This window comes from Budorcas taxicolor, chromosome 19 (assembly GCF_023091745.1).
Source record: "Budorcas taxicolor isolate Tak-1 chromosome 19, Takin1.1, whole genome shotgun sequence".
NCBI classification, from domain to species: Eukaryota; Metazoa; Chordata; class Mammalia; order Artiodactyla; family Bovidae; genus Budorcas; species Budorcas taxicolor.
In genome coordinates, this window is record NC_068928.1 from 48,522,084 (window position 1) to 48,533,381 (window position 11,298).

Below are 11,298 nucleotides of genomic sequence, written 5' to 3' on the forward strand. Positions count from 1 at the left end.
AAACACCCTCTTCCAAAAACACAAGAGAAGACTCTACATGGACATCACCAGGTGGTCAATATCAAAATCAAACTGATTATATCCTTTGCAGCCAAAGATGGAGACGCTCTATGCAGTCAACAAAAACAAGACCGGGAGCTGACTGTGGCTCAGAGCATGAACTCCTTATTACCAAATTCAGACTTAAATTGAAGAAAGTAGAGAAAACCACTAGACCATTCAGGTTATCAGGTCAGGTCACTTTTAAAAGCCCTTCTGACCCAGCTGACAAGGAGCAGGGCTCACCATGGGCCCTGAAGCCATAGGCTGCCTGGCTTTTGGAGCAGGTGTTCAGACTTCCATATCACCTGATGCTGGGAAAGATCCAAGGCAGGAGGAAAAGGTGGCGACAGAGGACGAGAAGGCTGTATGGCATCACCCACTCAATGGATGTGAGTTTGGGCAAAGTTTGTGAGACAGTGGAGGACAGGGAAACCTGGCGTGCTGCAGCCCATGGGGTCGAAAAGACTCGGACGTGACTTAGCCTCTGAACAACAACACAGCACCTGTTGTGAGATCTGGCTGAACCTTTAAGTGTCTACCTGGAGCTTGGGTGGGCCAGTGTCCAGGACTGGGCCCTGGGGGAACCCAGGGGGCACCCACGACTTGGATACTGCTCTCGGGCTGCCCGTGGCAGCAGGATGGAGGGAAACCTATCCCCCAAGCAATGAAGGAGACACAGCTTGGTGAAGGCGTCATCAGGAGGAGGCCAAAGTGGGTGGCAGAGAGGAGGAAGGGACCCCGTGGGGATGTCCAGGGGGCTTCCTGGGTGAGAGGAACATTTCCAAGGTTTTCTCCATGAAGGACAGTTTTAAAATTCTTATTGTTGTTTTTTAGTTGCCTGACCAGGAATCGAACTCATGCCCTCAGCAGTGAAAATGTAGAGTCCTTACCACTGGACTGCCAGGGAATTTTTAAGTTTGCAAAAAGAAAGATTGAAGTAAAATTCCCCTTGTCTCTGGCTATTGGCTGAACTTCCTTGCGGCTGTCTCTTGCTGATGGCCAGACAAACAGTGACAGCCTGGGGCTCCCTGGCAGCTAGGCCTTGAGGAAAGAAAAAAGAAATAGCTGCTTGCTGAATAGGCCCTGTCGGAGAAACAGAATGGCTTATTCACTGCAAGAAAAACAGGACCTCGAAACCCTGGGGCCAATCAGAAGTGCAAAAAAAACGGGGTCCCTTTTCCACAAGGATCACTTACAAGATTTACAAGATACCTGATTCCCAGGGCGTGTCTTCAACATCCAATGTTTGGGAGATTGTCATCACCTGCAGGACCAGCCCAGGAATCCAGGATGCTCCCAGAAGCTTAGATCCTAGATCTGAATGGGCTGAAAGGTCCCCACCGTTAAGATGTGGGACTTAACAGAGAGGACACAAGCCAACACTGAGTCACGCTGAACCTTTAGACCAGGCTTTTAAAACCTCAGCACTACTGACGTTTTGGGCAAGATCACTCTTTATTGTGGGGGGTCTATTCTGTGAGTTACACACAGTATGTTCAGTCGGATCCTAGACCTCTACCTACTTAGTTGTCAATAGCATCCCTCTCCCCAAGAAGTGACACCCCAAATGTTCCCTTGGGGGTTGTAAAATCACCTTCGATCTAGCACCATTGCTTTAGATAAAAATTCACCTGGTTAAATTTTTTATTTTTCAGTTACCTGAAATCACATTCAAAAGTCTAAATGACACAATTTCAACACCAATACCTGAACCCCACTGAATGCAGCAGAAAGCAAATCAAAGAGGCTGCCTCCCTCGCTGCTTCCTTGCAGTTTCAGTTGTGTTAGGCGGTTGGCTTTCCGCCCTCTCCACTGTTTGAATTGTTGCTGTGCAGGGCAAACACAGCGGCGGCTCCACCTCAGACAGAGCTGGCCGCATTTCAACAACGGCTGGGAGGACTCTCGTGGGGGCTTTCCAAGCTTAATTAGTTCATATTGTCAAGTTCCTTAGGAAGCACAGGCCAGGATGCTATGGGAAGTCCAAGTTACTAGGATTCTCGCCACACTCTTTTAAAAAAGAACATTCCCGCATAAAAAGACCAGGGAAGCCAGAAAAGGGCTCCTAGGAGCATGTGTGTGTGAATAGTGAAGGAGTCCCTGGGAAGTGCCTTTGTGACCGTAAAGAAAGAGAGTAATACTTTCCAACTTTCTGGCTCTCCTCCTAGTCTCTAGAGCAGGAAATTATTTAAAGTATTTCCTGAACAGCTGAAGTATGTTAGAAACCTGCTAGCATTCTCTGCGTTATCTCCAGGAAATAGACGCCGAAGAATTTTTCTTTGCCACCAGAAACTATTTGGGCTCTGTTGCTCATTTCCACCTGAATGGGATGAATACTCTCATTCTGGGAATTGGAGATGACAATCTTTTTAGATCATTTTTATGTCATACGCAGTGTCCGAAAAAACACACCCTCGAAGAGAACTCTTAGCGTGTGTGTGTGTGTCTGTGTGTGTGTATGTGTAGAGAGAGAGAGACAGAGAGAAACTTTCTTTGCCAGGTAATTTAGCATTGTCAGTAATAACTTGCTAGTTACCTAGTTATCCCCACTTAATCTCCGGGTGGGATAAGAATGAGGTCAGCCTCTTCTGTGTTAGGCAGAATTCGAGAACGCGCAACAAAAGGGAACTGAGTAGCCCCAGCCCACCTCTAGAGATTTGCTCCCTCCAAGGCCTGAGCCCATAAATCTCTCCGGGTGGGGGTCTGCAGGCATCCTGCCCCGCTAGCTAGCTGAGTTTAAGCCTCCTGAGCAAATCAATGTTGGGATGTTCGTGGGGTCATGGGACGGAGAGCCATCTGGGAGCCAGCTGTTTGACTTTGGCTAGCAAATTCCCCCAACCTCCTAGGAGAAGGGCAGGCATGATGACCGCAGCAGAAATACCAGGGGGAAATGGCAGTTGTTAGCTCCAAAGCAAAGCACAAGGCCTAGAAACAAAGCCAATTTCTAAAGAGAGTGACAGCTCTGATGAAGCTGGTGAAGGCCAGGCAAGTCCCCTGCTTCCTTGAGAACAGTTAGGAGCCATCCCTGGCGGTCGAGCCTGGGATCCAACACTGGGAAGTGTCTGATTCGCCTCTCAGAGACCTGGCTGTCAGCAAGAGGATGGGGAGCCAAACAGTACTTCGTTACCGCCCACGCTCTGGGGCCTGCAGAGAAGCCGAACTTGAGGCCAAAGAGAGAAACGCAAACCCCTGCCATCTTCTCTTTCAGGGGACAAAGGCACCACATTCTTCCTGTGCTTCATCACACTTTTGGAGTGAATGTCCGCCAAATGCCATCTTTCAGGGACAGCAGTTAAAACTCCCATTCAACTTGAGTTCTTTAGTCAAATTACAGCTGAATTCTTGGCCTGAGGTCTTAAACAACTGCGTGAAGCTGGCTCCGATGACATTAAAAAAATAAAGTGCACCTCAGCTATGTAGAAAATAAATCGGAGAGAACTACACCTGAAGTGTGTAATGTTTTGAGGGTGGCTACACCTTTAAGAACCCAGTTTTCATCAACCTATGAGCCCCTTTCTTGGAAAAGCTCATATTCCTGTATTTAACAGTAAACTTTGCATACAATTTCAGGGGTTCATGGGCCCCTAAAGGCCTATCCTGGATCTCAGGTTATTCCAATTAAAACTTTCTATCTCTACAAAGTATTAATACTATGTATAAAATAAAGAAGTACCAAGATTATGTTGTACAATACAGGGAATATAGCCAATATTTTATAATAACTATAAATGGAGTATAGTCTATAAAAATCTTCACTATTGTACTATTAGTTGTATAGCTGAAACTAATATCGTAAATCAATAAAAAAAATCCCAAACTCTTCCTGTGTTTAATTATGCATGTAAACATCTTGTGGTCCTATTTTTCCTTGTATTCTTTTCTAATAAAATTAAAAATAACTTGAAAAAGAATTCCTATCTATGAAAAAATATACAATCTAATGGTGAGATTTTAGACTATTTTAATCTTTGTGGTGGTGGGTTTTTTAAATTTTCCAAAATTAGGATTACCTCTGTAACAAGAAAAGGTTATTTTACAAAGTTACCAAGAAGAAAGAAATTTCACATTCACTAAGTTAATGTGAAAGTTTCCTTGATGTGACAGAGAAATTGGTTGAAAAGATGGACAAAAATTGAGAGCAGGGGTAGTAACTGGTCATCTAAAAATTTGGTTTAAGCCCGTTTTTAAAGGTCTTCTCATTTCTGTGTGTTTTTCCACATTTCTCCTGTAATCCAAGTTTTGCTAAAAAATTGTATGTCTTTCATAATTACATTTGGAACAGCCTACTAATATTTATGTATTTATATTATCTTTTTTTCATTCATTTTGAATGAATTCAAAGTTTTCTGAGTCATCCAATTCTTTCTCAAATTCCTTTGTTTTTATGACGAAGCTTCCAATCTCTCTCCCTGAGGGCTTCCCTGGTGACTCAGATGGTAAAGAATCCGCCCGCAATGCAGGAGACCTGGGTTCAATCCCTGGGTTGGGAAGATCCCCTGCAGAAGGGAATGGCAACCTACTCCAGTACTCTTGCCTGGAGAATTCCATGGACAGAGGAGCCCAATGGGCTACAGTCCACCGGGTTGTAAGAGTCGGACACGAGTGGGAAACTAACACACACACATCCCTACCCGAATCTGTTCAAGTTCTAAACATTCAACCTCATTCAGAGTAGAAAACACAGCTTTGTTTGGTTGTTTCTTGGTAAAATGTTTGCTCACTTAAGCAGCTTCATATCACAAGTAAAGGCCTATATGTTGTCAGATTTTATTTTCTTGGGCTCCAAAATCACTGCAGATGGTGACTGAAGCCATGAAATTAAAAGACACTTGCTCCTTGGAAGAAAAGCTATGACAAACCTACACAGCATATTAAAAAGCTGAGATATCACTTTGCCAGCAAAGGTCCATATAGTTAAAAGTCATGGATTTTCCAGTAGTCATGTACAGATGTGAGAGTTGGACCATAAAGGCTGAATGCCGAAGAACTGATGCTTTCCATCTGTTGTGCTGGAGAAGACTCTTGAGAGTTCCTGGACGGCAAGATCAAACCAGTAAATCCTAAAGGAAATCAACCCTTAAAATTCATTAGGACTGATGCTGAAGTGGAAGCTTCACTGGTTGGCCACTTAATGTGATGAGCCAACTCACTAGCAAAGACCCTTGATGCTTGGAAAGACTGAGGCAGGAGAAGGGGGTGACAGGATGAGATGGTAGGATGACATCACCAACTCAATGGACATGAGTTTGAGCAAACTCTGGGAGACAGTGAAGCCTGGCGTGCTGCCCTCCATGGGGTTGCAAACAGTCAGACACGACTTAGCAACTGAACAACAATGGGTTGGCTATACTTACAAGCTTCCAAGCAAACCATCACCAGGATGGCTTGAGTGGGCTGTTCTCAGGGCCAGTGAGACATTAGATGAGAAAGGTGCCCTAAGTCATAGAATGAAGAGAAAGGGGAATAAGGGCAGGGTACAGGAACTTGATGCCCTCACAGGTTTAGCTGCAAAGGCCATCCCTGGAAAAACTGGTGGTCCTTGGGCCAGTTTCACTGTTTGCAAAGCTCTGGTAAGCCTGTAATAGGCCTAAAGACCAACAGAACATCCAACTTTGGAATAGAATCGAATCCTACCACTGAGTACAGAAACAAGCCATGTGGTGTCTCATGATGAGGTATAAGAGACTGATAAGAAAAAAAAGGAGTAAGAATAAACTTAGCTAGGAGGCAGAAAGTGAAGAGGAACTAGAAAGCCTCTTGATGAAAGTCAAAGAGGGGAGTTAAAAAGTTGGCTTAAAGCTCAACATTCAGAAAACGAAGATCATGGCATCTGGTCCCATCACTTCATGGCAAATAGCTGGGGAAACAGTGTCAGACTTCATTTTGTGGGGCTCCAAAATCACTGCAGATGGTGACTGCAGCCATGAAATTAAAAGGCGCTTACTCCTTGGAAGGAAAGCTATGACCAACCTAGACAGCATATTCAAAAGCAGAGACATTACTTTGCCAACAAAGGTCCATCTGGTCAAGGCTATGGTTTTTCCAGTGGTCATGTATGGATGTGAGAGTTGGACTGTGAAGAAAGCTGAGTGCCGAAGAATTGATGCTTTGAACTGTGGTGTTGGAGAAGACTCTTGAGTCCCTTGGACTGCAAGGAGATCCAACCAGTCCATTCTAAAGGAGGTTGGTCCTGGGTGTTCTTTGGAAGGAATGATGCTAAAGCTGAAACTCCAGTATTTTGGCCACCTCATGAGAAGAGTTGACTCATTGGAAAAGACTCTGATGCTGTGAGGGATTGGGGGCGGGAGGAGAAGGGGACGACACAGGATAGATGGCTGGATGGCATCACCGACTCGAAGGACGCGAGTGTGAGTGAACTCCAGGAGTTGGTGATGGACAGGGAGGCCTGGCGCGCTGCGACTCATGGGGTCACAAAGAGTCGGACATAACTGAGCGACTGAACTGAACTGAGGAGGTAAATATATATCAAAATAGAGGTCTGTGGAAGAACAGCAAAGAAACCTTTGTTGCTAAAGGCTGGGAATAGGGACTTTGCTGGTGATCCAGTGGTTAGGACTCCATGCTTCTAATGCAGGGGGTGTGGGCTCCATCCCTGGCGGAAGCACCAAGAACCCACACGCTGTGTGGTGCAGCCAAAACAGAAAATAATTACATTTTAAAAAAAGGTGGGGAATAGCTGTTCTATGACTACAATATTTACCTAGCATACTGCTATTATATGGTAATCAGATATTATATGGTAACCTATTTCAGGGTACAGCCCATCAGGGATTGCGGGCTACATACATAACCCAAAGGACATTCACTAAAATACAGTAGAGACAGATTTTAACTCAGGCTGATCTGGCTCCTAATTAATAGCCCATTCCATTGCACCACTCTAGGAACTTGAACAGGGAAAGACATTTTTTATTGTGGAAAGCCTGAGAGGAATGCACAAACTGATCAATTTAAGAGGGTTTGCTGTGTACAACTCCTACACAGTGTTATGAAACTGTCCCAAATATTTAGGAGGAACTGGGCGTTTATAGACACCAGAATTCTGCTTTCAAACTATGCCAACAACACGCCATTTAACATACAAATGCTCAAAATTAAACTGCTCTTCTGTCCTCAAAAAATCCTACTTGATAGCTTGAGTGTTTTCTATCATCTTTATTAGCTGAGGTTATTTAAATCGGTGATGTTGCTAAACACTTTTCACGAACACTTTCCCTGGGGGGAGGGGAGCACGGCATGATTTGGCCAGGTTTTGTTCATCACAAATTAGGTCAACAGCCCAATCTCAAAAGCAAGCACCATTAATGACATATTTCAAGGGCTTTGCAAAATCAGCCAGCTGGGTCTTGGCAAGCTTCAGCAAGGGTGGAGGGAGGGAAGGAGCAGCCAGCTACACTTCCCTTAATGGCCTTCTGAACTTGGGGTCCTGTGGCTCACGAGGTTTCCAACTGCCCATACAAACAAAACGGCTATTTAGAATGGAAAGGAACATGCCACTTTGATGAGCACAATTTTGGTTTTAATTGACTTGGTTCTGGAAAGTGCAAAATAAATAAGAGCAATATAAGGTGCCTAATGCTGAAGCAAAAATCCTATTTAACAAGGATGTACTGTAACAAGAAATTATCCAGAATTTCTTTGCAGGGATGAGGCAGTCACAGAAAGGTTGAGGATGAGAAGAAAAAAAAAAAACAGCCTTGAGAAAACAAATGTTTATTTCCTCAGTTCAGTTCAGTTGCTCAGTTGTGTCCAACTGTTTGCAACTCCATGGATTGCAGCATGCCAGGCCTCCTTGTCAATCACGAACCCCCGGAGTTTACTCAAACTCATGTGCATTGAGTCAGTGATGCCATCCAACTCTCTCATCCTCTGTCATCTCCTTCTCCTCCTGCCTTCAATCTTTCCCAGCATCAGGGATTTTACAAGAGTCAGCTCATCAGGTGGCCAAAGTTTGGAGTTTCAGCTTCAGCATCAATCCTTCCAGTGAATATTCAGGACTGATTTTCTTTAGGATGGACTGGTTGGATCTCCTTGCAGTCCAAGGGACTCTCAAGAGTCTTCTCCAGCACCACAGCTCAAAAGCATCCATTCTTTGCACTCAGCTTTCTTTATAGTCCAACTCTCACATCCACACATGACTACTGAAAAAACCATAGCTTTGACTAGACAGACCTTTGTCGGCAAAGTAATGTCTCTCCTTTTTAATATGCTGTCTAGGTTGGTTGTAGCTTTTCTTCCAAGGAGCAAGCGTCTTTAAATTTCATGGCTGCAGTTACCATCTACAGTGATTCTGGAGCCCCTAATGTCCATCAGTTTCCACTGTTTCCCCATCTATTTGCCATGAAGCCATAGGACCAGATGCCATGATCTTAGTTTTCTGAGTGTTGAATTTTAAGCCAACTTTTTCACCCTCCTCTTTCACTTTCATTAAGAGGCTCTTTAGTTCTTCGCTTTCTGCCATAAGGATGGTGTCATCTGCTTATCTGAGGTTACTGATATTCCTCCCTGCAATCTTGATTCCAGCTTGTGCTTCATCCAGCCCAGTGTTTCTCATTATGTGCGCTTGCATATAAGATAAATAAGCAGTTAAAATATACAGCCTTGATGTACTCCTTTCCCTATTTGGAACCAGTCTGTTGTTTCATGTCCAGTTCTAACTGTTGCTTCCTGACCTGCATACAGATTTCTTAGGCGGCAGGTCAGGTGGTCTATTTTCCACAGTTTGTGGTGATCCACACAATCAAAGGCTTTGGAATAGCCAATATAGAAGAAATCAGATGTTTTTCTGGAACTCTTTTGCTTTTTTGATGATCCAGAGGATGTTGGCAATTTGATCTCTGGTTCCTCTGCCTTTTCTAAATCCAGCTTGAACATCTGGAAGTTCACGGTCCACAAACTGTTGAAGCCTGGCTTGGAGAATTCTGAGCATTCCTTTACTAGCGTGTGAGATGAGAGCAACTGTGTGGTAGTTTGAGCATTCTTTGGCATTGCCTTTCTTTGGGATTGGAATGAAAACTGCCCTTTTCCAGTCCTGTGGCCACTGCTGAGTTTTCCAAATTTGCTGGCATATTGAGTGCAGCACTTTCACAGCATCATCTTTTAGGATCTGAAATAGCTCAACTGAAATTCCATCACCTCCACCAGCTTTGCTCGTAGTTTATTTCCTACCTTATTCTAAAAATAGTCAAGTTGCTTGATAGGATTTTAAAGCCAAGATACACTGGCAATTTAAAGAATCAATACTCCAGGAAGTATAGCAGAAACTAACACAATATTGTAAAGCAACTATACAATAAAAAACTAATTTAAAAACACTCGGGAAATACTTAGCACCGATGTTCAATCTTTTCCTCATGTTAACTTTTTAAAGATTTTTCAACAAGCAAAAGAAGTGTCAGCAGTACTTTGATATTTGACTGAAATTTTGCTTTCCCATCTTCCTTATGACAATACAAAAATGAAGTCATCACAGGCAGTGATGGTTTATTAAAATCTAGATGAGATTTAAAACGGCTAAAGCTTAAAAAATGCAGTGTATTAATGCAATATACACATGCTCAGTTGTGTCCAGCCCTGCAACCCCATGGACTGTAGCCTATCAGACACGTCTGTCCATACAGTTTCCCAGGCAAGAATACTGGAGTTGGCTGCCATTTCCCACTCCAGGATATCTTCCTGACCCAGGGATTGAATGGAGTCTCCTTCATTGGCAGGTGGATTCTTTACCACTGAGCCACCTGGGAAGCCCATAATTTAGAAATTATCATTTAATGCAAGAGGGAAAATTGGGGGGCTGTTTTGTCACTTCTTAAAATCAAGCTGAATATAAAAACGTTAGATTTTATCTAGTTAAGTTCAATAAAAACATACAAATGCCTCTCTGGATTTTCAAGGAAACTAGTATGTTAGGAATTTTATCTAAAATATGAAAATGTATTTTTGGAAAGCAGCTGTCTCCTGTCCATTACTTCACCAAGTCATGCCTTCACGCTAACAAATCCAGGCCTTATACTCCTATCAAAGTGTGTGTTACACTAGTCCCTTTAAAACCGTAAAGCTCCATCTACCTTAAAGTGAAAGCCTAGGATGTGCAGGTTCACTTCCACATTTTCTCAGGCTAAAGACTTTCGGATGCAGCAACCAAGAAGGGATTCACATTGGGGGAAGGGGAGGGAAAAGGGAGGCAAGCAAGACTTAGGCAGGGAAGGGAGGACAGAGCTCCAGCCTGGTTCCTTCTGTCCTCCTGTCTGGAAGACTGCAGAGAAAAACAGAAAACACCAGGGCTCCAAACAAGGCGCCCTGCACTTAGAGGAGCACCTGTAACAGGTTTCACGTTCTGTGTTGAGAATTCGGCCGTTGGAGGTGCTTTAAGTACACATCAGCTGAAGCGTTTCTGCTCCCCAACAAGACGACCACCTTTGAGAAGAGAACTTAAAAAAACCGTTATCTACAAAAGGCAAAATGTATTAAAGTGTATGTCGATGAACTAGGGGAAGGGCTTGGACCCACTGAGAAGGTAAATGGCAATTCCTTACATTATACTACCAACTTGAAGAACTATCTTGTCTTACTGAATACAGTAGCCCTTATTGACTACAGTAGGTCATAAATTGTGTTCAATTTGAGTCTTCCACCCCATGCCCGCCATCATAGCTTTTATCTTCATGAAGCATTTGCTCATTTTTCCAATAATCTGAAAAGTGGAAACTGACAGTAGTATATTAAAGCTGCGTTTTGTTTTCCTAAGACTTCTGGGATATTGTAGTTAAAAACTCTACCTGACCCCTTCCTTTTCTGCTAACATAGTAGCTTTCACAACCCAGACTGCACCTGGGAATTAAAAGGACAAGACTCAATAGGTGGACCTCACCCCTTACCAATCGAATTTCCCAGGTGCAGCCTTGAAATCACTTTCAGCCTTGAAAGTTGGGAGGAATGAATTCCACTTGTGACTCCAGGAGAAATTTAAGATTAAATTAAGATTTTTATCCCAGTGGCCAGTATGACTTTAGAAGACACTGGCTGAGGGGTTCTGGGAAATTTTATTTGTTCTTTGGTGAAAAACCCGTCCAGTGAAAAATGTCCTATGACATTCCAAGGGCCATTTCTCACCAACCAAGTGGGGAAGCAGCGTAGAGCAAAGCCAGAATTCAGAAGCAGACAGGAAGCGATCAATTCTGTATTCTTGATGACACAACAAACCTTACATCAAATGCTGCCTGACACCAGAACTATACC